This window comes from Anopheles moucheti, chromosome 3 (genome assembly GCF_943734755.1).
Source record: "Anopheles moucheti chromosome 3, idAnoMoucSN_F20_07, whole genome shotgun sequence".
Taxonomy (NCBI): domain Eukaryota; kingdom Metazoa; phylum Arthropoda; class Insecta; order Diptera; family Culicidae; genus Anopheles; species Anopheles moucheti.
Genome location: NC_069141.1, coordinates 49,513,767 through 49,538,615, shown reverse-complemented (window position 1 = coordinate 49,538,615; position 24,849 = coordinate 49,513,767). Strand labels below are relative to the sequence as shown.

Genomic DNA, 24,849 nt, shown 5'->3' with positions numbered 1-24,849 from the left:
ACCGTGGCTTCACTTTCACCGTACGAACGCATCCGAAATTGTCAAGTCACTCGAAGCATCGCTACTGTTTCGGGTACGTTCGTAGCTACCGGAGCCCTTTCGCATCACAGTACACCATGAAATCGGTGTGAAACTATGGCAAGCGTGGTATGTTTGGAGAAGAGTTTTGGGTGCTCCGGTGCAATATCCGATACGAGAAGTACGGATTCATTATGTTGCTTCCTGTGCCGTCCTACTGTTTATACAATTTTAAATGATCAGGCGCGAAATTTAAGTAACTCTTCGCTATTTACTGAAGTTTTCTATTAGTAACAGCAACATTTAACCTCGATGAACAACTAGTTTATATAATAGAATGGGGTAATTTATTTTGTTCCATTAAATTAAATGTTTTCAAAACATTGATCGAACAACTCTCAAAAATAATATCAATACTTACACAAACCGAGCTGTACCACCTCAACAAAACTCAAACTTATTCACATATACGTGAACCCAACAGACGCCCAGTGCTCACACACCAGCTCACAGAAGAAAACCTCGAAAAAGCTGTATTAAAATTTTAATGACTTTTATGAGACAGAAAGGCGCGCCACAATCGAGCGTAATGTTGCGCAAAGGCACATCCATCAACAAATCACCTTACACCCGTACCAGCGCAAGTGGGCCGAAGTTTACCGAAGGGCTTCTTGGGAGAGTTGAAATGATTGGTTAGCGAAAATAGTTCACCAAAGCCACCATCCATCCACTGTTCCCAGAACCCGACAGTAACTTTGCCAGGCCACGATAACTCGGCACGGTTGTCGCTCATTTCCAACATTCTCCCCTACTTGCGGCCGCCTTACCAGGTATCCACTTTTATCTCACAACACTTGGGGACATATTTAATGGCAAAAAAGGGTTTTGCGCTATCATGAAATGAGCTTTTAAAAGCTTTCTATCTTCTTCCCGGGAAAATTCGTACGATTTTCCACCACTTCAAACGCAGTCCCCACACATACAGCACAGCACCGAAATACTGTCATCTGACTACCTCAGAGTACCGTGAAGGATTTACTCGAGTTTGAGTTGCCGCAAAACTTCGGCAAATCATTTCACCGACCACCATATCACGCCTGATCACGGGTTTTGGCCCTGAAGCTGCTCTACCGCACGCTTCGGCAGCACAGGAAAAGCAATTTCGAGTGTAAATTTCAATTTGGCTGACTGTTTATTGTTTGCACACTGCCACCCCGTATACGGGAGCGCGCGTTATCTTCGCCACATTAAGTGTGCGAAGACCAGGCCAGGGGGGCTACGGAGCTTTTGGCTTTAGGATATGCACCGTGTGTCCGTGTCGATCCTATCGGTAGCACAGCGTTGTGACGATACAACTGTTAGTTATGGTGTGACTGTGTTTGCAAGCACTTTAGAAACGACTCGATTTAGTCACGATATTCTGCTGCAAGCATCGAAGTCCGATCGGCTCAACTAAAAGGCAGCCACACGGTTGAATGATGAATGATGATGATGCGAAAGTAGAATGCTTCGCTGACAAATCTGTACGTTAGGAAAGCATTGTGTTGTGTCCCTCACATCGGTTAGTACGCTGACAAACCTCTTAGTTGGGAAAGGATTGTGTTGTCTACTAATCCTCACATCGGTTAGTAGCGTTCCAAAACTGAAAACGTTAAGTTTTCACGGGGATATTCACAATTTGGCGATAACATGTTTCACATGTGTTTCACCTTTGTATTGTCGATTTACAAAATTTTGAACGTAAATATTAAATGTAGGCAGTCCCCGAGATACGCTATTATAATTATAGCGGACCGCCATAACCCGGGAAAAATCCGTAACTCGAATTTCCGCATAAGTCGAATCCTGGTGCAATTTCGTTTATACTTCAAAGTTACCGAATCGACTTCCTTCTCTGAACTTTATTTATTCAGCAAATCATTTGATTTTTAAAAAGATTACGTTAAAGTAAGTTAGAAAGAAATGTTTTATGTAACAAAAAATGGATTTAGGACCAATTTTTCACCTTTTTGCTTAGATTTTGTGCTATAAACTTACTCATATGTCAAATTTCCAAAAACCGCGTATTTCGGGGACTGCCTGTATATCTCTCTCGCTCTTGTTGGCTTAACGACTTAGTAGGCCATGCCTACTATGTCTGGCTTACTAGATATATTTTACCATGGGATTTTGGTCCGGTTCGTTCGTGTGAAGACCGGTGCCGCTACCATCATGCCACCCCTAATAAGGGCCGCCCTTATTATTATTATAAATAATTATAATATATAATATTAAATATCTCTACAGTTTATTTCCAATGTTATGATTGACATTGATGGTGATTGAGTGATTGAAAAGCTTGTATCACCTATTTTTATTTATTTACCTTATTTATTGCCATACTTCGTTTCCTAATCCTAATCGTTTTATTCTAATTTAAGTATTGGATTAGTTTAAGGCAGTAGACTCTATGGGCGAACAATAAATTAAGAATATCAACAATTTCATTAAAATAATTCATTAATTAGTATTAAACTTATGTAGTCTGCCAGTAGTACAATACTACTATAACCAATTCAAGCATGATACTTTGAGGCATGGACTTTACAATGGGCTTACAAAACCTCTTGCTCGTGAGAAAGATGCGTAGAATGAATTTTGGCACCGGATATGTGGAAGAGCAATATAAAATTCACTACAATGACAAGTTCCATCAAATGTACGATGAACTCACTATCGTACAAGACTCGTCAGGATCCAGTGGCCTGTCAATAGAATGACACCAGACGACCCAATCCGTAAGATCTTTATAGCTCGTCCATATTGATAGTACTAAAGTCTCAATTGAGATGGCCATTATTTTGATGCGTCGTCCAAAAAAACTTGCATAATGGCGCTTGATCGAGAACGGTTCCTGCACCAGGTCGCGTGGCCAGCCGGTACCACTAAACCACTTTACAAACTCACCTTTGCTTCAATAAATTGTGACCGCAACTGCAATAAATTGCACCAATTGGTCCTAAAGGTAGTCGTTAAAACCTGCGCGATAAATTCATTTATTGCCTATAGTTACTTTCACAACAAAGCTTTCGTTCTCGAAATTATTCTAGGTCACAAAGGTCTAAAAGTCTCGTTCACGATTCCTTTCATCCAACCCTACCGGTGTTCGGTAGATGAAAAGATAGATTATTCACAATTTATGCAGGCCCTGGTTAACAGCACCGGCCCTTCATGCCTTTTGCAGCATCAGAGCGTTAGACTGGGCACCGCTGAGGTGGAAAATTAGATATCACCTCTCCGGCGGCTCTTTGATGCTGGCGGTGAAGGCAAAGTGTTGCGTGTCTAAAACCACACCTGACTCACGTCAACCACCAGCAGGGCCGAATAAATGAACACATAAAAGCGTTGCTTTAGTTTCGCACTTCCGGGCTTGACAATGACAAACGCACATCTCCAAGACGCTGAACTTGACCGTGGCGCTCTTTGTGCGAACGAATCATTCAAGCGGTTGGTTTCAAACCCATCCATTATGACGGGAACTGTTCATTTCTAATTAGTTTGTTTTTGGTACAATTGTTGTGCATGTAGCTTGTTTTTTTCTTCGTTCCATTCGCTCAAGTAAAAGGGAACGGCACAATGAAACACAGTCGTTAACCGTTGTTACCCCATTGGTGATTGATTTCCGTCGATTGTCCTTCAAAATTCCCGAGCTGCGCAACTTACAAGTATCATTTTATAACTTCACAGCTTAGCAGTGCCGTGTACAGTTCATTCGCAATTAAATCGTTACTATTATAAATTCCTTTAGCTACCCCCCAGGCCTTACGGAGTGAGGAAAAAGGGCATAATAGGGCACCACACACTGTGAAGAGAGCGTTAGCGTTTTAGTAGGGTGCAGTATTCACTATTGGTGTCACAAAAATGGAAAGGCATCCCACTTAGACACTGTACTGTTTTTATCCCTTGGGTGAATGTAGACATTATATGACTAACTTTTCATTTCGATTCATTTGATTGAGATAATAAAATATGCATCGTAAATCCCAATACTGCTGCTGTCAAATGTTGCTAATTTTGTAGTAAAGAGACATTTTCGAAACGAATAATTTTTCGTCATTACGACTTCAAGGGTTAAATCCCCCCGGAGACGATTGTTGGGCATTTATGGCACGCTTGATTTGTGCGAGAAATTTCAAGGTCAACGCAAGCTCAAAAACAGGTCACTGTGCAACAAGAAGCCGCCAAACAAATTGCAATGCCAGAAAAAGTAAAAAAAATACACACGCCCGCCCGCTGCCTGCGAGCTGCGAAGCTACCATAACGTACCTCCGCACTGTGGCGTCTTCTACGCGTAATGGCTTTATGGCATTATATTTCTATTTCTCATGCTTTTCACTCACCCACCACCCACCCGCAAGGTGGCACCTTGTTCGGAACAACGCGGAGGCGAAGGCCGTAATTAGACGCATCTGTTTGCCACGGTTCGCTGGCCGATCGGTCGGGCAAGCCGCGTGAGCAATCAGCCATCGTACAGTGTCTGGGCGTGACATGGTGCATTTTCCAATTACCAAAACCACTTCTTCCTATAGTTTTTCGGTGCCGTACTCTCTATTACTCTGCTGCCTGTAGGCCTTCAGACTTTCTTCCGCCTTTTGTCGCCGTGAAAGGCTTCCGCGGATGTTTCCCTGTTCCAAATTAACGCTTACTACTACTACTGTTCAAACTGTCGGTTAAGATTCTAACCGTTCGATAGTAACACTTCGGTGACCACACTCGTATGAAGAACGTTCGAACGCCATGTGGAAAACCATTAGTTTAATGTGAGCTTTTAATTTAAATTCTTTAACGGAAATGTTAAACACGCATGGGGAATTCATTCCAATTAGTGACGAAATATACTCGTATCTCTAACACGAGCAGAAAGCCTCGCTAAGGTATTGTCAGAATCATATATATTTTAGATATGACAGCTGATTTCAGTATGTTTTACAGTTAACGGTGAGTTCATTAGAATAACTTTGAACGGAATTTTGTGATACTTTTAATGAGAAATATTTACAGGTTTCGATTCGTTAGAAGTAAAATATGATTAATGATTGGAATTAAGGAATCGAATAAATTATTACAATCATTTGCAGTAGGCAGTTAAAGTATTATCTAGACTCTTCTCATTGATGTTTATAATACCTTTCTTGCATAAATAAAAACACCCATTTTTCCATCAGGTCGATCGTAAAATAATGACTACATCATCCCATTCCAGCGTTTGCAGATTTTTTTTTGTCTATCAATAATTTACAACCTTACATCACATTGCACAATAAATCATCGAGAACAGCATTTAAAAAATGATCACAACTCCCTCAAACATACATTTGGCATTTTCGGCTTACATCGATTTCCTCCGCCGAACCAGACACATGGCGCTACCGCTACCGTGTTTCGCAATTTCCGTTCATTTTCCCAGACCCGGTTTCCCGGTTTTCACCGGCGGATCAACATTTTTTGTTCCATGCGAGTTACATTTTCCACCCGATGATTCACATCATCGCGTTCATGCCAGTCTTTGCGGCGAAACGAATATTTAGCATAAGCCGGTAAATGCAACAGTTTGCCAGGAATGGCATCATTGCTGGGACAGGAGGTGGGCCTGCAGGGCCAGACGAGAAGGCAAACGTAGGCAGCATATAATTCACACCATCACCGTACGCGCAAAGTAATGTGATTGTGAACGGGAGGAGCGCCACAGAGGAACTTCAAGCTGGATGGTAGCGAAAATTTGCAATCGGAAAAATGTGTGATAAATTTCATTTTCCTTCTGCACGGTGGGCAACGCGCCAGCAGACGAAGAAGAAGTGATAGGCAAGAACGACGTTGCTGGTTGTACTTTCAATTTCGATTAACCACCACACCTACGACGGCAAAACGATGGCCGGCGTATGTAAAGGCTGCCGTACCATCATCAATGCTTAAGGTAAAGTAACACATTATTTATGGCGTTTTCGTGTCAATATTTTTCAGTCGATTGGAAAGCAAGCAAACGAGCCATTTGGTTGCGAGGGTTTTTTTCTTATTTGTATAACCCATACGCATCACAACATTGCCAACCGTTCGTTTGGTACTACTAGAGCATCGCATGGATTAGCGGAAGTTTGGTTTAGTGACGGGGTATAGACTATGCGCGTTTGCATAAATTGTGACCACGTGTTGGTACTTTCTATTGACGCGGATTGTTGTATTTACTCGGCTAACAATGTACGCACACACACACATGAACACAGACATTTATTTTGTGTATGGAAAACATTTTCACTCGGAATAATGCAGTGCTCCGATGGATGAGGGTGATAATGAAGTTTGTCAATAAAACAAACTTTTGCAATGCACTGAGACTGAAAGTTTAAAACAACACTTTTTTGTGGAATTATATGCATCAAATAAAGATTTTTCATGTTCAGTTGCATGTTCTTTCGTTTAATAATTGAATTTGAAATAAAATAATTTCGGTTACTTTGATTAGTAATACATTTAATTCTATGTAGCTGAAGGGTGTTTATTTGACGTAAAGTTATTAAGTTATTATTATTTAGCGTAAAGTTATACTATATCATCTTTTTAATCCAGCAAGTAAATTGAACTAAAACCATAATTTGCAAAAGCCGTGCAGTTTACAATGTAAAATTAGAAAAATAAAAATAAAATATAAAGATAAATAAAAATTAATAAATAAAATAAATTAAATAAAATAAAAATAAAATATATAAATTAAAATAAAAAAAAAACAATGTTTATGACTAAACATTCAATAAATCAATCTTTAGCAGACATAACCCTATCGAAACAAAGCTAAATAATATCTTAATGTTTTGCACATAGATCTAGTAGCATGTTTCTCAATAATCATCAATGTTTTACATCACGATAGCAAATAATCTGCTACAAAGGTCATATAATTTTCCATATTCAGCATATCTTCAAATAAATGAATATGATATTATTTTTCAATATCAAATGTATCAAAACTAATTTTGCATTTCTGCAGTAGATCAGTTTGTTTGATATTTAAATTAAATAATAAAAATAACATTTCCCTTGCGGGTGTTCATCAAAGCCCATGTGAAATCATAATTTCCTAATGTCTATATCTTCTTCCCTCATGCTTTCGATCAGTATCTTAAAACGTTAATTGAAACTGAGCTAATCGATCAAACCAACAGATCACTGAAATGTTGTTGTCGTAATCAAACGAAAAAGAAAGAAAAGGGAAAACCCCAACCCCACCTCACCCAACCACCCCTAAACCCTAATTGAATCAAACCAATTCGATCTGCAAATGGACAACGAATCGAAATGCTTCCTCTTTAGACACGCAACATCAACCGACTGCAACCCATAGCCCAACACGTTGGCGTGTTTGTCCTGCTTCACCACCATTATTATAGCCATTCTTTACCCCGGTGTGGAGATTGTTTGTTGTATAATTTTGTTTTGTTTTTTTTTTGCTGGCAGCCCCATACCCATACACAAAATGGATAAAAATTGGGCAGAAACCATCAAATGCGCACCCGAAATTGGCGGGAACAGCCAAAAAGTAGACGAACGAAAAGAAAGAAATACCTAAAATGCCGGAGCTGTTTGTCTCCTTCGGATTTCTCGTCACCTGCTAAATCATTTCGTTGCGCCCAAAGACAGTTGGGAGTTGTTGCGATTGGAAAGCAACAAATATTATGCAAGAACCGCTAAAGCCATCAAACCATTTTCACTGTCACCGTTGGCTAATATCCATACCGTGTGCGGCCCCGTACGTTGGCCTATCGAATTGGCAGGTTGATTGAATGGGACAGGACGGTGTCACGATGCGCAACAATGTGTTGTTTTTTTTTCGTTGTTGTGTTAGGGTAGGTGTGCGTGTGATTTTATTTTATTTCACTATTTAAATCCCCACCAAGCTAGTCAGGACACATTAAACGCGCCACACTATGATTTTCCCTCCCACTTTCGCTCCTCTGTATCAGAGTCATAACACAGATAGACAAGGGGCACAGAAAAAAAAGAAACACTCAATCGAAAACGCAAATAAACGGCTGTCAAGCTGCAAACCGTAATGATTTCAACAGAAACCAGCCATACACTTTACTCACCCATTTTTGGGAACTCGCTACAAGTCGTGCCTTACAGAAGTTTAAGCCAACCTGAAGTAAAACGGTTAATTCCATAGGGTTGGTTTTGGGAAAATTGCAGCCATTGAGCGTAAGGGGGTGTAAGTACACAGGTGCGCTAGTGCATAAGCGCCATGATTAGACATGACAGATGCACATAATTTCCTTCCCAGCAGCAACGCCAAATAAAAGCCTTACGTGGCGATGTTTTAGCCAAAAACTTAAACACCAACTGTGCACTGTCCCAAAGCACGGTGCAATAAACTGCCACCAACAACAGCTGCAGCGAGTATTAAAAAAGCAGACAACAATAAAAAAGGCGCTTCATTGCACAAACGTTTAGAACGTAGGGTTCAATCCTTCGAGTACAATGGGTTGCCACTATGGTAGTTCACTTTTTTATTGCACCGATTCGAGTGGTGGGCAAATAAATGCAGTGCGTTGGGAAGGAATAATCAACGCTTATTTAACCGAAGAAACAGATACGGACAGCTCTTTCCCTTCCCAAGAAAAAGTCGTAAAACGTCAATCTTAAATAAATGTCGCAATCTTCCTACCCTTCCATTGTACACTTTTGGTTGAATGTTTTTACGCTTATACTGAAGTAATGTAGAATAAAAGTTTTAAAACTAAAATGTTATAAGGGAACACAAAATTTTCACTTAAAACACGTGAAACATGCAACCAATTTTACGTACCAGCAAAACAAAAAAACAATCCCCGTCTATTCAAAGTGAAGAAGCACAGTAAAAGTATCATAAATTTGAAAAACCTGAAAATTGTTTTATTGCACCGATTGCGGCTATTAAAATCGTTTTCCCTGTTTCAACAATGTTTGCTCCATTTACGACTTAATTAACCCATATCTTTCATGCCTCGCCCGCATTCGTTGATGGTGATGGTGATATGAATCATTTAGCTAATGACTATTCCCATCCCAAAAAAAAACGGGAGCGCTTGATTGTGTGCACGTTACAGATTCATTTTAAAATCAGATTAAAGTTGAATGGTTGACAAATTTTACTGACCACAAAAGTGTCAGCTATTTTTATGTATAAATTATGATCCAAATCGCTAAGCACTTTAAGCATGGTCGTATATGGAAAAGTTGAATAAAATTGATGCTAATTAAAACCATTTCAAAAGCTCCACCGAATGCCTTTTCTCACCCTAAGGGGTTGTTTTTTTCTTACCGGCATATACTCCACACATTTGAAGCGGTATATCGTGTCAATTTGGACAGTCAATAAGCCACTTGGAATAATGGCCGATCAACGTCTGTGAACCCCAACGATGGTGAAAGTTGCTAACAAAAATAACAATTTATCATCGATTGATATTCGGAACATCGTGAGACTCCGATACTGCCGGCCAAAACGGCAGAAGATTCGTGACATCCACAGCGCGTTCGGTAATGTTTATCATTACACACATACCGCACGCTGCATACCGTTTTGCTGCAGTCAATCTCTTACGACGCTTCTCCACACTCGCTTACTCAATCTGTCCGAGACATATATGCCTTTTCATTCATCTTTCGCGGTTGTTATCCGTTCGGCGAACTTCAGCATTCAATCACGAGCTGTTTTTGCATAAAACATTCCTCTCAAATCATAACCGCACCGCACACAGTTTGGCCATCGGGACCGGCATGGCCAAGCCTTGTTCGTTTTCCCCGTGTTTTCTTCCATTCCACCCCTACAATACCGCCTCATTTCTTTGCCGAGCAGTGAGCAAAATTCGCAAAACCCACCTTGCCGGGATTCCACGGTGCACGGTGTGTAGATCATAATTTCGGAATGCCATTTCATCGCGCCAACTCTTCCGAAAAGCGCAACCAAATGCAATGCACGTCCCCAGAATCGCGCACGAGCTTCAGTAGTGGTAATTCCAGAATCGCCCCCTCCAAGGGATACGCGACGCTCGCGGAGTTGAGTCGGGCCGGGTTGGGAAAGTTTACCATGTATGGCACCGGGCACGGAATTGACACCGATGAGCAATTTATGCACGATGGGCGCCACACTAATGCACTCGTTCTCGATTTAACCAGGGGAGCAAATTAGTAATGCAATGTCCATCCGTCCTTATCCAAAACGGGGGATCCATTGGGCAAATTATGTTGCAACAAAAAATGCACTGCTATGTGACCGAGTTAATGTGTGATGGGCGAGTTGTCCTTATGAAGCAACGTTTTATTTTTTCAATGGTTGGAATTTAACTTGATGACAAGATCCTGTGAAGTTTTTATACTCGGCGGTTAATAAAGTAGAAGATTTTATGCATTTAAGGATATTGAAAAATCTTAATTTGTAGATAATAATATGCAAATCAAACTATGAATTGGCACTTTTTATATTAAATTGAAATGCTATAGACCACTACTTCTAGCTGAAAGTCTAGGTCAAAAGAAGTCTAAGACAAACAAAACACATTTAAAAAATACGTTAATAAAATACACCAAGCAATATGCGGCTTAACCATTAAATTAACCACTATCCATTGTATCGCAGTTCTGATCTGGTAACAGGTTGTAACAATTTAAGCGATTGTATCTAAAATAACACGATCGCCATCAGTGTGGCTACATCGGTAAGTCTTTGGACAACAATGCAATAGAAAAAAACAAAAAATCCACTTTCCTCCACCGATAAAACCGTCGACCCACAGCGTTGACCTCTCGATACCCTCCCATCGCATGTCCATTGAAGTTACGCGCGTTACATAATAAGCCAAGACCCAGTTCCCAGACCGTCGGTCGCCACTCACCAGCAGCTTGACGCATCTCTTCGCATCTCCCAAACAGCACAAAACGATACGCCACTCTAAGGGACGGGATGTGATCGGGGGGGTCATCTTCCCTTCTAGCTGATTCGACCTCCGTTCGATTAACGCTCGAGTGGACATCAACCCAAACATCTTCAGCTACACCATCATCATCATCATCATCACCATCTCGTCACCATCTCGTCACTTCAGCAGCACAACAACATCGGCGCGCGGTGCAACACTCGAACCCGTTTGTGCAAATCACCATCTCGTGCAAAACACTGGCCCACTCGGCGGGCACCGTCTTCAAACAAAACTGTCCGAGAAGTTCATTATTTGCCCACGAAACGTGGCGCCCGTCCCGTTCGCTCCCCGGTGCGTTCAGGTTCCATCTCGCGCACGGGAGGACGAGCGCACACGAGCGCATTCCACGTGGACCCTGTTTCGTAATCACAGGTGTGCATGATGAAGACCACATGCTGGTGGTTGCTACCAGCAGCATCTAGTTGCTGGTGATGCATTCGCATTAACTCGCTTTACCATCGTTCGCCGGATAGAAGCTGATCATCATCGACTGGTTGCATGTTTCGCATTGGAAATTGGGCAACTGTGCACTCACCATTTCGGGACACGTTTCGCGGGCGTGTCTGGAAAGCTACATAAGGCACTACATGTTTGGTCCTTGTGCATACAGAGAAACTCACACACACACATACGGACTGCCGTACAGAGGCAGACGTCTTGGCACATTGGCAGACAAACAAGCGTACGCGTAGACAAGACATCATCGCTTGGAAAGAATTTGGATCCGATCAACGTAATATTGCAACAACTCGCTTTAGTATGTGTCGTAAAGATGCGTAATTGTAATTAGGTGTTGTTATATTTTGTCCCACAGCAATGCTTCTCGAGCTTTTTCTAAATCCGAAATTAATCTGCAATTTTGATGTACTTGTTTCTGCAAGTTCCCACTATTGCAAGATTTTTGTAGATTTTCTAAAAATTAATAATAAAAGATAATTTTCTTTTGATATTTTTACAGTTTTTATGAGCTTTCAATGTTCCCGCTGTGCAACAAAACAGCACAGTCAACCACACCCATTCGCCATATGCAAATGCGATGAAGGGTGATTCCGATGATCTCTCTCGCGCGCACACACACACATACACACACATGAACCTGACCGTGTTTGTGTACAAAATTTAAAAAAGCCCCCTGAACCTCCAAACACTCCATTTTCACTTTTACATTCCATCCACCACACGGTCAGTGCAAAGCCATTGGCGGTAACCTTGAAACTAGCCGATGCCTGTAACCGGGAAACGGGAATGGGGGAAACACCCCCTCTCTGGAGGGCGTACAACTATTGACACTTATTGGTATGCAGCGGTATTCCCTGTCGGTCGGTATCTCGGCGCGAACTGTACGATGCGATGCCGAAGGAACGACACACCGTGTGTGATGCACCGCAATGACGCAAAAGCAACCGCGAATGAAAAACTTAGCTGACCAATATTGACAATTTTCCGCTTGCGAATGCAAACACAGCGTATGTAATTGTATTGATTTTCTTGTATCTGTGTGATCTTGTATCTGTGCCGCACACTTCAAACCAACACGCAAGGTGGCAATGGAACTCTCTAAACTGCGTCAACCCGCACGCAGTACGGCGCTTTGAAACGGATACATTTTATGGTGTGCAACCGTCGTGCGATTCCGCCAAATGTCTATATTGATGGCCATAAACGCATAAAACAATCCGAGAGGCCAAGCCCATTGATTCTCTCCGGTGGCCTTTAAAGCGTTCCCGTTCGTGGATGAGCTGTCGTCGCTTTAATATGCTACTAACGGACAACGCTTTCTGGGCAACCATTTCTGGGGAGGCTGTGTGACACACATGCCGGAAAGCTGAGTGCTGATGCTGGTGGAACCATGCGGAATGGCCGGGGCCGGGACCATAAAAGTGGTCGAAAATGAAAAATACACCCCGGAAATCCCGACGCATGAGTCACGAAATCAATTTCCAGCATTGGGATAACGCTTTGGGTTGTCTGGTTCGTTTTGTTTATGTATTTGCCCGCAGTCATTGCCGGGTGTTTGACGCATTGCTCCTGGGTTTGTGGGTTTTTGGAGTGTTCTATGGTATGGGATGTTATGAAGAGTTCTTACACGATTTGGGGAAAAATAACAAAATGGCGCATCTATGACGTGGCACCGTTTCTTTGAGGATATCTTTAAATTGACATAATAATGAGAAAAACTTATATAATGAGAATTATATAAAATTATATTGATAGATAGATTAGATTATCGAATTATATAGATTTTAAATTTTATATACCTATGTTGGGCAAATGTTGGAATTATTTAATTATATTTATTATTTTATATAGCAAAATTTTATATAGCAAATATTATCTTAGCTGCTATCTATTAATTTACAGTTTATTAGTCCATTTCATCGCAGATGTATGATAAAACAAGAAACATAGTAGTCACTAGTAAGAGAGAACATTGTAGTATCATCGAACTTTCTAGGTCATCTAATAATGTCCCAAAACGGAAGGCTAGTGCACTATTGTTGGATAATACAACGCTTAAGAAGTAGAACGTATACCATAAACGCGTAACGGCTTAAGTGTCAGCATAGTTAGGAGCGGAAACGGTTAGACCAAGTCTCTTCTGCTGTAACACCTTGTAAGAACAACACGTATAATATAAACCGCTAGTACTTTCAACAACTATTTTTTAACTATCTTCAAAAATTTAAATGTCTAAAGAATAAAAATGACTCACTTTTTCGATTCGTTGTTACGATATTGCTATTTTAAAATATATTAAATCACACTGTTATTAACAAAACTTTTTGAGGCTTTAAAAATTTCAATTCTAACAAAACAAAATTTTTAAATGATTTTCAGAATTGTATAAAACATTAGCTAGATTTAGATATATCATATAAAACTATGTTTAAATCAAAAACAGACTTAAGTTGAATAAACAAACAAACAAACAAACAAATGCATTCTTTGTTTCAATTAGGAATAGCACTACATAGTGCCAGAATGTGTTACTTTGTATTTCCATTTTGACCCTTTCGTAAATCCCGCGAAGCATCGCTTGCACGATTTGTTCGATCATCACAACACAAACGCACCTTTCCACTGGATTGGCTTCCTTTCGATTTCGGTCAGCCCCAAAGGACAGGTAAGTAAAAACCATCAACAAAACGTGCACATGTTCCACCTTTGCAACTAGGTCACCGCTCGGAACCATCGTGGTTGCCGTGGGTTACATAAAGCAAATCCGATGCAAGCCAAACCAAACATTACCCAGCGACGTCTCTTGCCGGTCGGCTACGTCACGTTGGTTTATGCTACGTCCACCAAAGAGGACCAGCTTTGGACGAGTCTTGAGAACCTGCTTTACAATCCGTGCTTTACACTCACTTCACTTTCATTCTTTACCCCCTTTTAAAACAGAAAATACCGGCCGTCTAGCGTTTAAAATGCTTGACGAAAGTAAAATTAGCTCAAATATGCTATGCTCCCCCCCTAAGAGCGCACCATTTGATGTTGACGCATATTTCAACCTAATGCCCCGCAGGTGGTTTACATACCCAGACACTTGCTGCCTGGTGGTACAGGTTCTTCGTGCACCTCATGTTCCACCCCGAACCGCCCCATGCCGCGGTGCAAAATCCATTCGCGAACAACTACCCGCAACAAGCTGATGATGCAAGTAAGGCCGGTTCCCTTTCGGAACAGGTTTTTTTCACAGCACTCACACACATAGTCGAACATTACCCGCCGTCGTCTAGGAACGAACGGTATCCAAGTGCGCTGGGGGAAAATAAATCCATGGTTCCCTCTCACACACTTTCACACTTTTATGCGTGGCGGAATTTATATACATCCTTCGAACAGTGAACACCATCATCATCATCATCATCATCATCATAAACCTGTGACCGATCGTGTCACAATCGCACACACAAATGTCTGCAAAGCCGCACGCAAAACCTTCACAAAATGTGCACACACCGGAAACCAAACCGTTGTCCCAAAACAGCCGTAAAAGACCTTGGTCGCGGTGTCCCTCTCGATTCGATACCGTTCGATGGCGTTCGAATGTGCGCGGCCCGTTCGGGAAATAATTCAATCAAATGTTGCACATTTTGTGCGACAGCACATGCGAGGTCGATTGTGGTCATTTGAAAGCTTCCGACCGGTCGGAAAACATCCGCCCCGCAACGGTGGCCGCGTGTGTGTGTGCCTTCATTGGCTAAAGGGCAGGAAAATTCCGCATCGTCTGTCCGGGGCGTTTGAAGCTATCGAGCACGATCGCAATTGCCTCATCGGTCGGCGATTTAGGTACTGCTAATGAAAACGGAAATCCTTTCTTGCACTCACTGAATGTGGATATCCACACACACACACACAGTGCCGCCATCCGAGGCCAAGATGAAAAACGCGGCAACAAATTCAATAGATTCTCACTCCCGGGGAGACCCGGATGGGTGGGCCGCAATGAAATGCTAGAGAAACCCGTTTGTCAAGTCGAGTGGAGATGAGGATTTGCGTGTGACTCTATTAACATATCCGCACGAGGCGCAGTGTGCTGAATGATGATGATGATGACGATGAACCACACGTTGGCAGGAAGAATTGCGAGGATGAGGAAACGGGTTTTCGAAAGCAAAAGCGATGGGACGGCGATTCGCTTGTAGCCGATCGGTAAACGAATTGGTCGAAAGCGTGAATGATTATGCATCGAGACGGAAATCAATGCACCGGATGCAAGGGCAGCTATGTGTTGGCGGGAAATTACTTTCTGCGAATGGTGTTGATCCGTATTCATTGTAGTTTTTATTGAAATTATTTTTATTTGTATTTTCTTTATTACGGCTTTCACCGCATTATTTTTATTTAAATTATATTATTGTATTTAAAAAAAATCTAATTTATTTTAATCCTTTTCATATTTCTCTTTATTTTGTTCCTGATCTCAGTAGCTCAGTTCTTTCATGCGTCCTTCACACAAAACTAAGGATTGAAAATTCTGCTCTCTAAAGCACGAAAAACTTACAATTTCATTTACAAGTTCTTCGATTACAAACTTCTATTCAAGTTCTCTAATATATTTCACAAATTCACTGTTTTAAATATAAGTTTCTAGACTCTAGTTATTTATCAAAAAGTGTATTACTCTCAAATACAGCCCAACGGTGAAATTTCCCATCAAGACCATCTAAATTATGCTTTGTGTGTGTTTTTATGAGCACACCCAACGACCAACGAACGGGATATCTAGGCAAAAGGCATTCCATTACATCAGCATCCAACATAAACCAAAGCGTCCAATAGAGTCGTTGAGATGCACACAAAGCAACGATGGTGATGATGAAGATGCTGACGAAAAAAACCCGCAGAGCATAAGGTAAATTCATACAATCCAATACATCCCCCCAGAAGCCCTTGTCCAGCATCCAGCATGTTGGTGATGAAGCAAAGGGCTACATCAATGCTTGCCAGCCAAAACAGCGCGCTTGCTATGATCAACGAAAAGAATTCCATTAAAGGTTTCAAATTAATTGAATACGGATTCCACGGCATGGGAACGAACACCGTTAATTAGGTTAACTACATCTTGATCTCCATAGATAGTAATGTTCGTGTAATTAAAGAAGTCGCATATGGCGCATCATGTATGTAAGTGTAAAAAACAACTACTAAAGCTTTAGAGCAATGACAAAGCGTTAACCCCAAAAGATGTTCTACTTTCAATTAAGACTTTGAAAAACAGCGGGCCAGATAAAAGATAAAACATAAATTATGACATTTGATTTACAAGCACTACAATGAAACACAGAAAATTGTTTCTAATTCATAGCTACAAGGGCTAAAAAAATGCGATAACAAACTATATCTAATAACCGATATTTATGATCATTTTCAAATTATTCCTTCATTAGCCACATTCCCGACATGCCATGCCAGAGCACTTTCGTTTTGCCCGTGAAACTATACTTAAGCTCTAATAACAGAAATCGGGTGCCAGCTAATCACAGAAGCTAATGTTGCGTAAAAGCGTCATTTTTTGACCGTTAATCAAATCCGGCACAAACATCGAAGGGAGCGGGCAAAAAAAAATCCTCGCACCCAAACTACAAAGGTACCAATCATCGGATAGCAATCGAAATTACCGCTTCCATCCAGGGCACATACACACAGTGAATAGCTAAGACTAATCTCTTTTAAAAGCGATCGCTTTTTTTTCGCTACACTTATCCAACATCGAAAAAACATGATCCCCACCATTGGCTCGATCATTTATGTGACAAAAATTTCCCTTTTACTGTCCGCGCGCGCGCGGAAAACCTTCGGCTCGACTTTTGTTGCGAACCGGCCCGAAAAGTGACGGCAAAACGATTCGCCACAGACGACTGCACCGTGGCACAGGTTTCTCACCTACGACCCCTTCACGGTCACAACAAAAAAAAAACATGCGACAGATTGTAATGATACGATCGTGCGACCCACGGCCGTACACAGCGCGACAAGCAGACAAGTGACAACGATGATAGCAACAGCAACGAACCCCTCCCGATCCGGATCGGGTTTTGTCGACTATCGTGTGCCCTTCGGCACTGATTATTTGTTCAGCTTTTATGTTTCCCCCCCCCCCCCCCCCCCCCCCCCTTCGCAACTGCGATACCAGCAGGGATCGCGATCAAGCGACGATCGGAATGTGGTTTCATCAGGCATGACGACACAACCTCTCGCCCTGCTGGTGACTTCAACAGCACCACTAACACAGCGTGCAGGTGTTTCGTACGGTCGCAAAGAGCTTACTGCGCTGCGTAGCTTTCGTACACAGAAGGACGCAGCTCCAATCCCGGTCAATCGGCAAGCAGGCACCCTTTCGTGCCGATTTCAAACAGCGACACGACAAAGTGCGCCCCAGCACTATGTCGGTGGTCGGCTCCATTGATTAATCGTTGCTCCAAACCCCACCATCCCGCCCGGCTGATCACGCGGGTGCTATGTTTGGAGCCGAAAAATGTGCCAAGATTAATGGTAGTGCTTTTGCGGAGGACGGAATCAGCGATCAGCATGATTAGCTCTCGATGTTGCTGGGGGTTAGACTAAGCGTGCTTAATGTTACACGAAAAACAGTTCGAATAGTCAAAATAACTCCACACAGCGTTCCGTTCTGTTCCTTTACATCGACGGTGTTATTGTTGGCAGAAGGAGTAAATTATTTTTTCGTACAACAGATTAAAGCCATAATCAGCTTCGTAAATGTTCATATCCTACATTTCGAAGCGACTTCAATCGTGTCTCTATTCTCGTACAGCTCCATATTGGCTTGAGCATAATAAAACGTATCTGAAAGCGAAATCACACAAAAACCGTTCCTTCGCTTCCTATATCTGCTGTTCAATGCCAACAGGTTTCTTCAGTCCTCTGTCTTTCCGACCACATCATCGTCCGCTGGCATCATCCGCGCGAAACAGACACAGAATCCACGCAGATCTCTACAGTCGGACCACGTCAATCACTTTGCATACGCTGCGTCGTAGTAGAACCGCTAGAACCGCTCCCACTCGACGCGAATCGCACGATTCGTTCGCTACCTTTCGGATTCATTTACCATCCCACTTTTGTGGGACCCTTTTTATGGACTCGTTACCTTGACTCGGCCAATACCCTGCTTGCTCCCGTGCTCTCTTGCATACATGCGGACCTTGGAGGGACATTGCAAAACCATAGACACATCATAATCGCAGAAAAAAGGCGAGTTGCAATCCGGAAAACTACAACATCCGTTATGCACGCTTGACAAGTGATCTGCTTCCGTCATCGAAAGACCCTGACAGACAGACGTCCCCCTACCTAGACAGAGCGACAAGAAGTCGCTAGGGAAAATTCGCTATAATTATCTTCGAAATCATCCCTCCACCACCCTCCGTCTGCGTGTATGCCACCGTCATTATCTATCGCGTATGCTAATCGGCGCTAAAAGGGCACCGTGTGGGAGGGACGGCAAGAAGCAGAATAAACCCACCCCCGTATCGCTGCATTTCGCCCATCGAATGTGATGCAATTGTATGCATGACTGCATGATGCATGCTGACTGTATAACTGCATGAGCGTTGCAATGAATTACTATTCCCGCTTTCCGGGGTTTTCGTGACGGTTTGCTGTTTGCCTCCGGTGCGCCCAGGTGGATAGAATGTGTGGTACCGGCATCGGTATTTGTGCATAAAGACAGAGGGATGCGATAGTGTTGGCCAATAGGAGAAGATGAAAAAAGTACACCCGTTTCTGCTGTTGTGGTGGCTGCGGTGTAGCTTTAATATAAACCTCAAGGTAACGCTAATGCAATGCTAATGCTGGGCATAGCTTCGCAGCTTCTCACCATCCCAGCCAGCCTGGTCTTGGTGACGTGGTAAAGGAATTTTGCAAAAAAAAAAAAAGGGAAGGACGTCAAATCAGCCAACGTTCTGTGACACCACACCACCACACATTCACCACAACTGGATGGAATGTATTCCGATGAGATCATAAAACCCGATTGCTAATGTATCGCGTTCCTTTGAAGCCAATCCGTGATGTTGGCATCATATGCGACGAATACCGTGAGAAATGCACCTTCACGATGCTGCACCATTTGCTTAATCAATGGAAATAAAATGCGATTGTGCACCGCATGAATGGAGAACCGAGTGTATCGTGATTAATTGAATGCATGACTGTGAGCTGCTAGAACCAGCAGCAGCAGCATTCTAGATGGGAATTTTATTTATTATACGTTAATCAACAATAAAAGTACATCTTGGTACTAAAACATCCACCGCTGGTGGTGAAATTTATTACACATTGTGAACAGAAAAAAAAGCTATATCTCGGCCGTGTGATTAAAACTCGTGTTTTGATTTTACAATTAGGGTTTTACAGCACATTGAAATGGTGGTTGCTGCCCAAGGTACTCACACGCGGGTTGTGTAAAATAAAACAAATTAATTTTCCTTTCCGCTCTCAACTCTACTCCAGCCCAGCGCTTCCGGTGGGAATGGCGGGAATGGTAATATGGCGAACCGTAGCAGTATTACCGGTCAAGAAACTGTCCGAAAACTTTCGCTTTCATATTTCACGTCCACCCAGCCACACCGGTAGCAGTAGGAAAAAATGTATTTTTATTTTCGGTAAAATGGTAACACAGCAAGCCATGGAAAACAATGCCGCCTGTCCGGCGCTCAGTTTGCCCGGCTTTGCGCCGGGCGGAAAACGAAATGGAAACAATAATAATGAAGCGTAGGGAAAATGATAGAAATGGGGTATTTTTCTTCCATTTTGTTGTGTTGTGGTACTGTTGTCTTGCTGGAAACTTTTGACTTAGCGGGAGGGCGATGGGTGCCGAGGCTCGGATGCGAGTTTATTCCCAGCAACAACAAAAGTCACTTTCCTGCAAGACGCTTGTTTTAGCATTGAGATGAAACAGGCAGCAACAGCAGCAGCAGCATCTTTTCTGACACACAAAGAGAATTCCCAACCACGATCGGTGGCATAGACCTGCTCGGTAATGGGTGGAGACGACCAGCCAGTTTGTGTCAAGGTTTTGTCATTTGTTTTCCTCGCTAATTTGCATAATTTTGAACGCTGCTGTGCTTGTTTTTTTTGTTTTGTTTGGTGTGTTGGTATTTCGATGAATTTTTACCCAACGCAAGCGTGAAAGCTAACCTCCCGCCTCCGTTCAAGGTAAGCAGGGCGTTGAGAAAAATGCTGGGTGGTAATAAAGAAATAGAAAAAAACAGCACATCCTTCGGACGATAAATGTTTCCATCGGAAGCCGATTCGGATGCCCGCCCGAAAGCAAAGGGAAAACAAAAGTAATTTTGTGAAGTAAAAATGTCACCGTGTTACTTACCTTTTAGGAGTTTATCTTTCAAAACTGTTTGTGAAGGATTTCTTACGGTACACCTTTTTCAGCCTGTCAATTAAATTGGAAAAAGGAAACGTCGTCAGAAGTGGCGCAAAACAAACATACGGCAGAACGCAAAGAAAAACTTTTTTTTTTGGAGGAAACACAAAGAATAAAACACGATCACACAAACACGCACACACACACACACACGGCAGAGTCATTTGAAAGTTCGATCGATAAAAGAAACAGTTTTGGAGCAGTCACGTTTAATTATTTGCTAGCCTTGGTTCACACTTTCGGCACGCAGTGAGAGTGGGTGTATTGTAAATCCGGAAAAGCTTTTATTTACAGTTCAGCGCTCAGCATACAACCGGCTGGAATGTGTATTGAATTCTCCGAAAGAACGTGGCATAAACACTGAAAATAGACGATTCGCGTACTGTTTTCCTTTTGCCCTCCCATGGCGTTGTTTGGATGCGTACTTATACATGAAACACGTACCCTAGAATGTTTCCCCCCAGGTATCGGCTCGTTTGTTTGTTTGTTTCCTTTCATTTACGATTTGCCACCTGCATCATGCGAGAATAGAGAAAAAAAAGCACAACCTCATTCTAACCTCAAAAAAGTAACAATAAACTCTCGTAGAATGGAGAAATGGTGAAATAAGAGGCGATCAGTGTGCTAATTTCCAAACATCACAAAACCGCTACCGAGCGAGAAAAACCGTTTGCCTGAACATGTTCTATCGACGATTGTACTTCAATGGTCCTTTCTGAGGTTAAAAATTCAATAAACTAGAGAAACACAATACGAAAGAGCTTGTTGACGATTTAGAGAACAAGGGGAATAGAACCGTGTATACTGCGTTTCGTCCTTGTGCTCGTCAAGTCGCTAACCGTTAAATTCGGTGGCATGACACACAATTCAGGTCACTCTATATTTCAGGACATTAATGCGGTCAAGTGGTCCACGTCTCTCGGTAGGTCCTTACCCACACTCGCACACGCACACAAAGGACTCGTTAAATGCTCGTTTTTTTATTCTTCCCACGCCACCGTGTGGGTGCCTAATGTCGACAGCAAGTTACCTGAATGTATGCTACATGTCAGCACATGTCCCTTATCGAAAGGCCTATTCACAAGGGTCATGATGTTAGGGACTGGGAAATAAAATTAGGACCCTTCGTGTATGTAGCTAAATTTTTAGTTCACTTAAGACAAATTAATTTTGAAAATATTTTACTTAATTATATCGATTTGTTTCCAATTACTATTTTATAACTTATTACTGATGTTTACAGAAGACTCAATTAATGAAGCGAGAAATAAAAAAGAACAGAAAGCTACGATCGCATTTTTAGTCTTTTGTTTTAATGCCACATTATCACCTAACCCACAAGAGAAATCAAATGAAAACCCTCAGCCCGTCCATGTTGTTTTTTCCCCACTTTTTCCATCAGATCATTTAACACACTGCCACTAAATATCGTCAGGCACTGATTGTGATCCGATCCAACCGGCTAACATTCGCTTGTCACATACGGGATTATAATCTCCGACCACACTCTCGATCTTCTCCAAACGAATCATGCGTGCCACATCTTCAAACTCCATTTTGTTTGGCGAGCTTACGATGAGACAAAACATCGAAATCAGAATCGTCTCCAGCTGTAGAAGTGGACATTTAAACATTGAACACACTTTGCACACCACACGTCAGCATCCCGGAACATCGGGGAGAATAGAAATTTATTTGTATTCCACTATCGGCCGAGCACACACAGAGCGTTTTTGCCCTGCGTTTAACCAACGTTTAAAATTTCAAGTGATGTTTGTTGAAGTGTGGAGTCGTGGATCTTATTGCAATAATATCGGCACACTTACACGGTACACTGGCCAAAACAAAACACACTATACCGACGGCAAACAAGTACATAAACACACACACATACACACACACTCCTACACGCGCTCGGTCTGGCACTTGGCGATTCGCACTTGCTGTTTGGCACTATTCCTCGTTTATTTTTCCAAACTATTCCGCTATTCCAACTCACAAACCCACATACGGCCGTGGAATCCCTCTCGCGAGCTTTCAAAGTTCCCCCAAAAAAAAAAAAACACAGACCGGGACCTGGACGCGTACGGTCGCCAGAGCTTCTGCACTAAAACTGAGCGCGCTTAAGCCGATCGCAGGTGAACAAACCACCCCGGACGAGTTGAGTGTGCGTGCGGGAGAAATCGGATGTGCTTGCTTGGTGACGGGGTACCGGGATTGGTGGGATGACGTCGAGAAACAGTTACACGCGGGACGCACGATCACCCGCCGACGGTGTGATTGCATGTGCGCGCCACCAATACACTCATACGCACGTCAGCAATCGGTATCGGGGCCCGTGCGGGCCCTCGCTTCTTTGGCCCATTGCATTCCAAATCAGGTTTACAGGGTTGTTTGCGGTTACAACAGTGGTTAAAGAATTATTTTTATGCGTTTCCAATGAGCATCATTGTTAATAGTATTTTTTATTTTTTTAACATTTTTTGTACTTTCAAATTTTCATCCCCTTCGTCCACTAGAATATATGTGAACAATTTTATTCTTGGAAAAATAATGTATAATAATATCAGACCGTTTTTTCCAAGAAAACCTAAATTTTAAACAAACTGAATCGGAAATGTTGTTGCAAAATTGTATCCATTCTAATAATAAATTAGAAGAAACAAATCTCTTCTTAAAACCTTCTATAAAATGAATTAATAAACATTTTAAGCATAATTCTGTATTTCAATTGCAATATTATTTTCTTAGTCTAAACTGTCACGGCACTGCTATTAAAAGCACGTAATTGCGGTTTGTAATAATATGTACAACTAAAAGCAAAAAAGTAAACAATAAAATAATAATTCCATTACTAACCCTGCATCCAATGAGCGCACACCGTCATCTGTACGTACACTGATACCCACAGTCATACCAGAAGCGACACAAGAAACGGGTTTTCCCCCTTTTTTTACAAAACTAACCTAAAATGAGTCGGAATGAAGGTAAAGAAGACGGGGGATAAACAACCCCATTTGAATGGACGAGCTTTTACCATTTACCACTCACCTGAAACATTGGAATGTTACGCGAATGGACCCGTAACTCCAAAAAGCTCCACAACAGACCTCGGTGGCTTGTACACTGTACAGGTTTGTTAGGGTTGCTTTCCAACGGGTGCCTCGGAAATGGTAACCTAGAGGTCTTAAGTATTCTTTTTTAACTATCGTACATATTGCTGTGGACATAAACTGTTGCACATGGTGAAGCAAAATTCTGAGTCTATTATCAACATTGTGAGCATAATTTGGACATTTGTACTATGTTCGAAAATTATAGTTTTTTTAGTAATAAAAACATGAAATATTAAATCTGCATATTGGGGTTCTAAAAACCCACTGTGCACATCGCCAAACAAATACAACAGCTCGCTTCAACGTGCTACAATAACCTGTTTGGGCGTCGGTTTTACCATGGCAACCAATGAGCAACGGAGTGAGCACTCCCAAATGAGTGAGCCACACGCGATCGTTTAAACGCTTGCCGTGTGCGTAACTCACGGTGCACTCACGCAACCTGTTGATCGTCGGTTGTAAACCCTTGATGCACGTTTCTTCTAGAAGGACGCTAAAATTATTAAATACAGCTATCGCCACAGTGGAGCATCTTACATCACATTCCTTAATATTAGTCATAACTTCACGAAGTAGGTCTTATAAAACTACACCTTGTTAAATCTTTTATTCAACTTCGACCGCTATAATTCTTAATTAGCAGGCTTAGTCGTTCATTAAATGATTGCATTTCTTTGTCTGATAACTAGCATAAAACGTTTAAAGAATAATCTCCTAACTCGAGCCGGAAGTAATTAATAACAGGATGGATTTGTCTAGGCAAAGTTCGAATGACGCGTGATAGTTGGGAAAGAACTGAGCAAAAACTCATCATCAAGTGGTA

The 24,849-nt window shown here is 42.0% G+C and overlaps 1 protein-coding gene across 5 annotated transcripts in view; it reads right to left on the bottom strand.

The window, feature by feature from the left end:
• The window catches only part of LOC128303314 (putative ferric-chelate reductase 1 homolog), a 43,446-nt gene extending 20,447 nt beyond the window's left edge, over positions 1-22,999 (bottom strand). For 3 of the 5 annotated variants that reach the window (XM_053040231.1, XM_053040230.1, XM_053040235.1), the window contains exons 1-2: positions 22,737-22,969; positions 20,857-20,919 (exon numbers count right to left, since the gene is read on the bottom strand). The gene's annotated coding sequence lies outside the window, so the exon portion shown is untranslated. The other 2 variants (XM_053040233.1, XM_053040232.1) reach the window with 2 other exon arrangements.
• Positions 23,000-24,849: the final 1,850 nt, after the last annotated feature.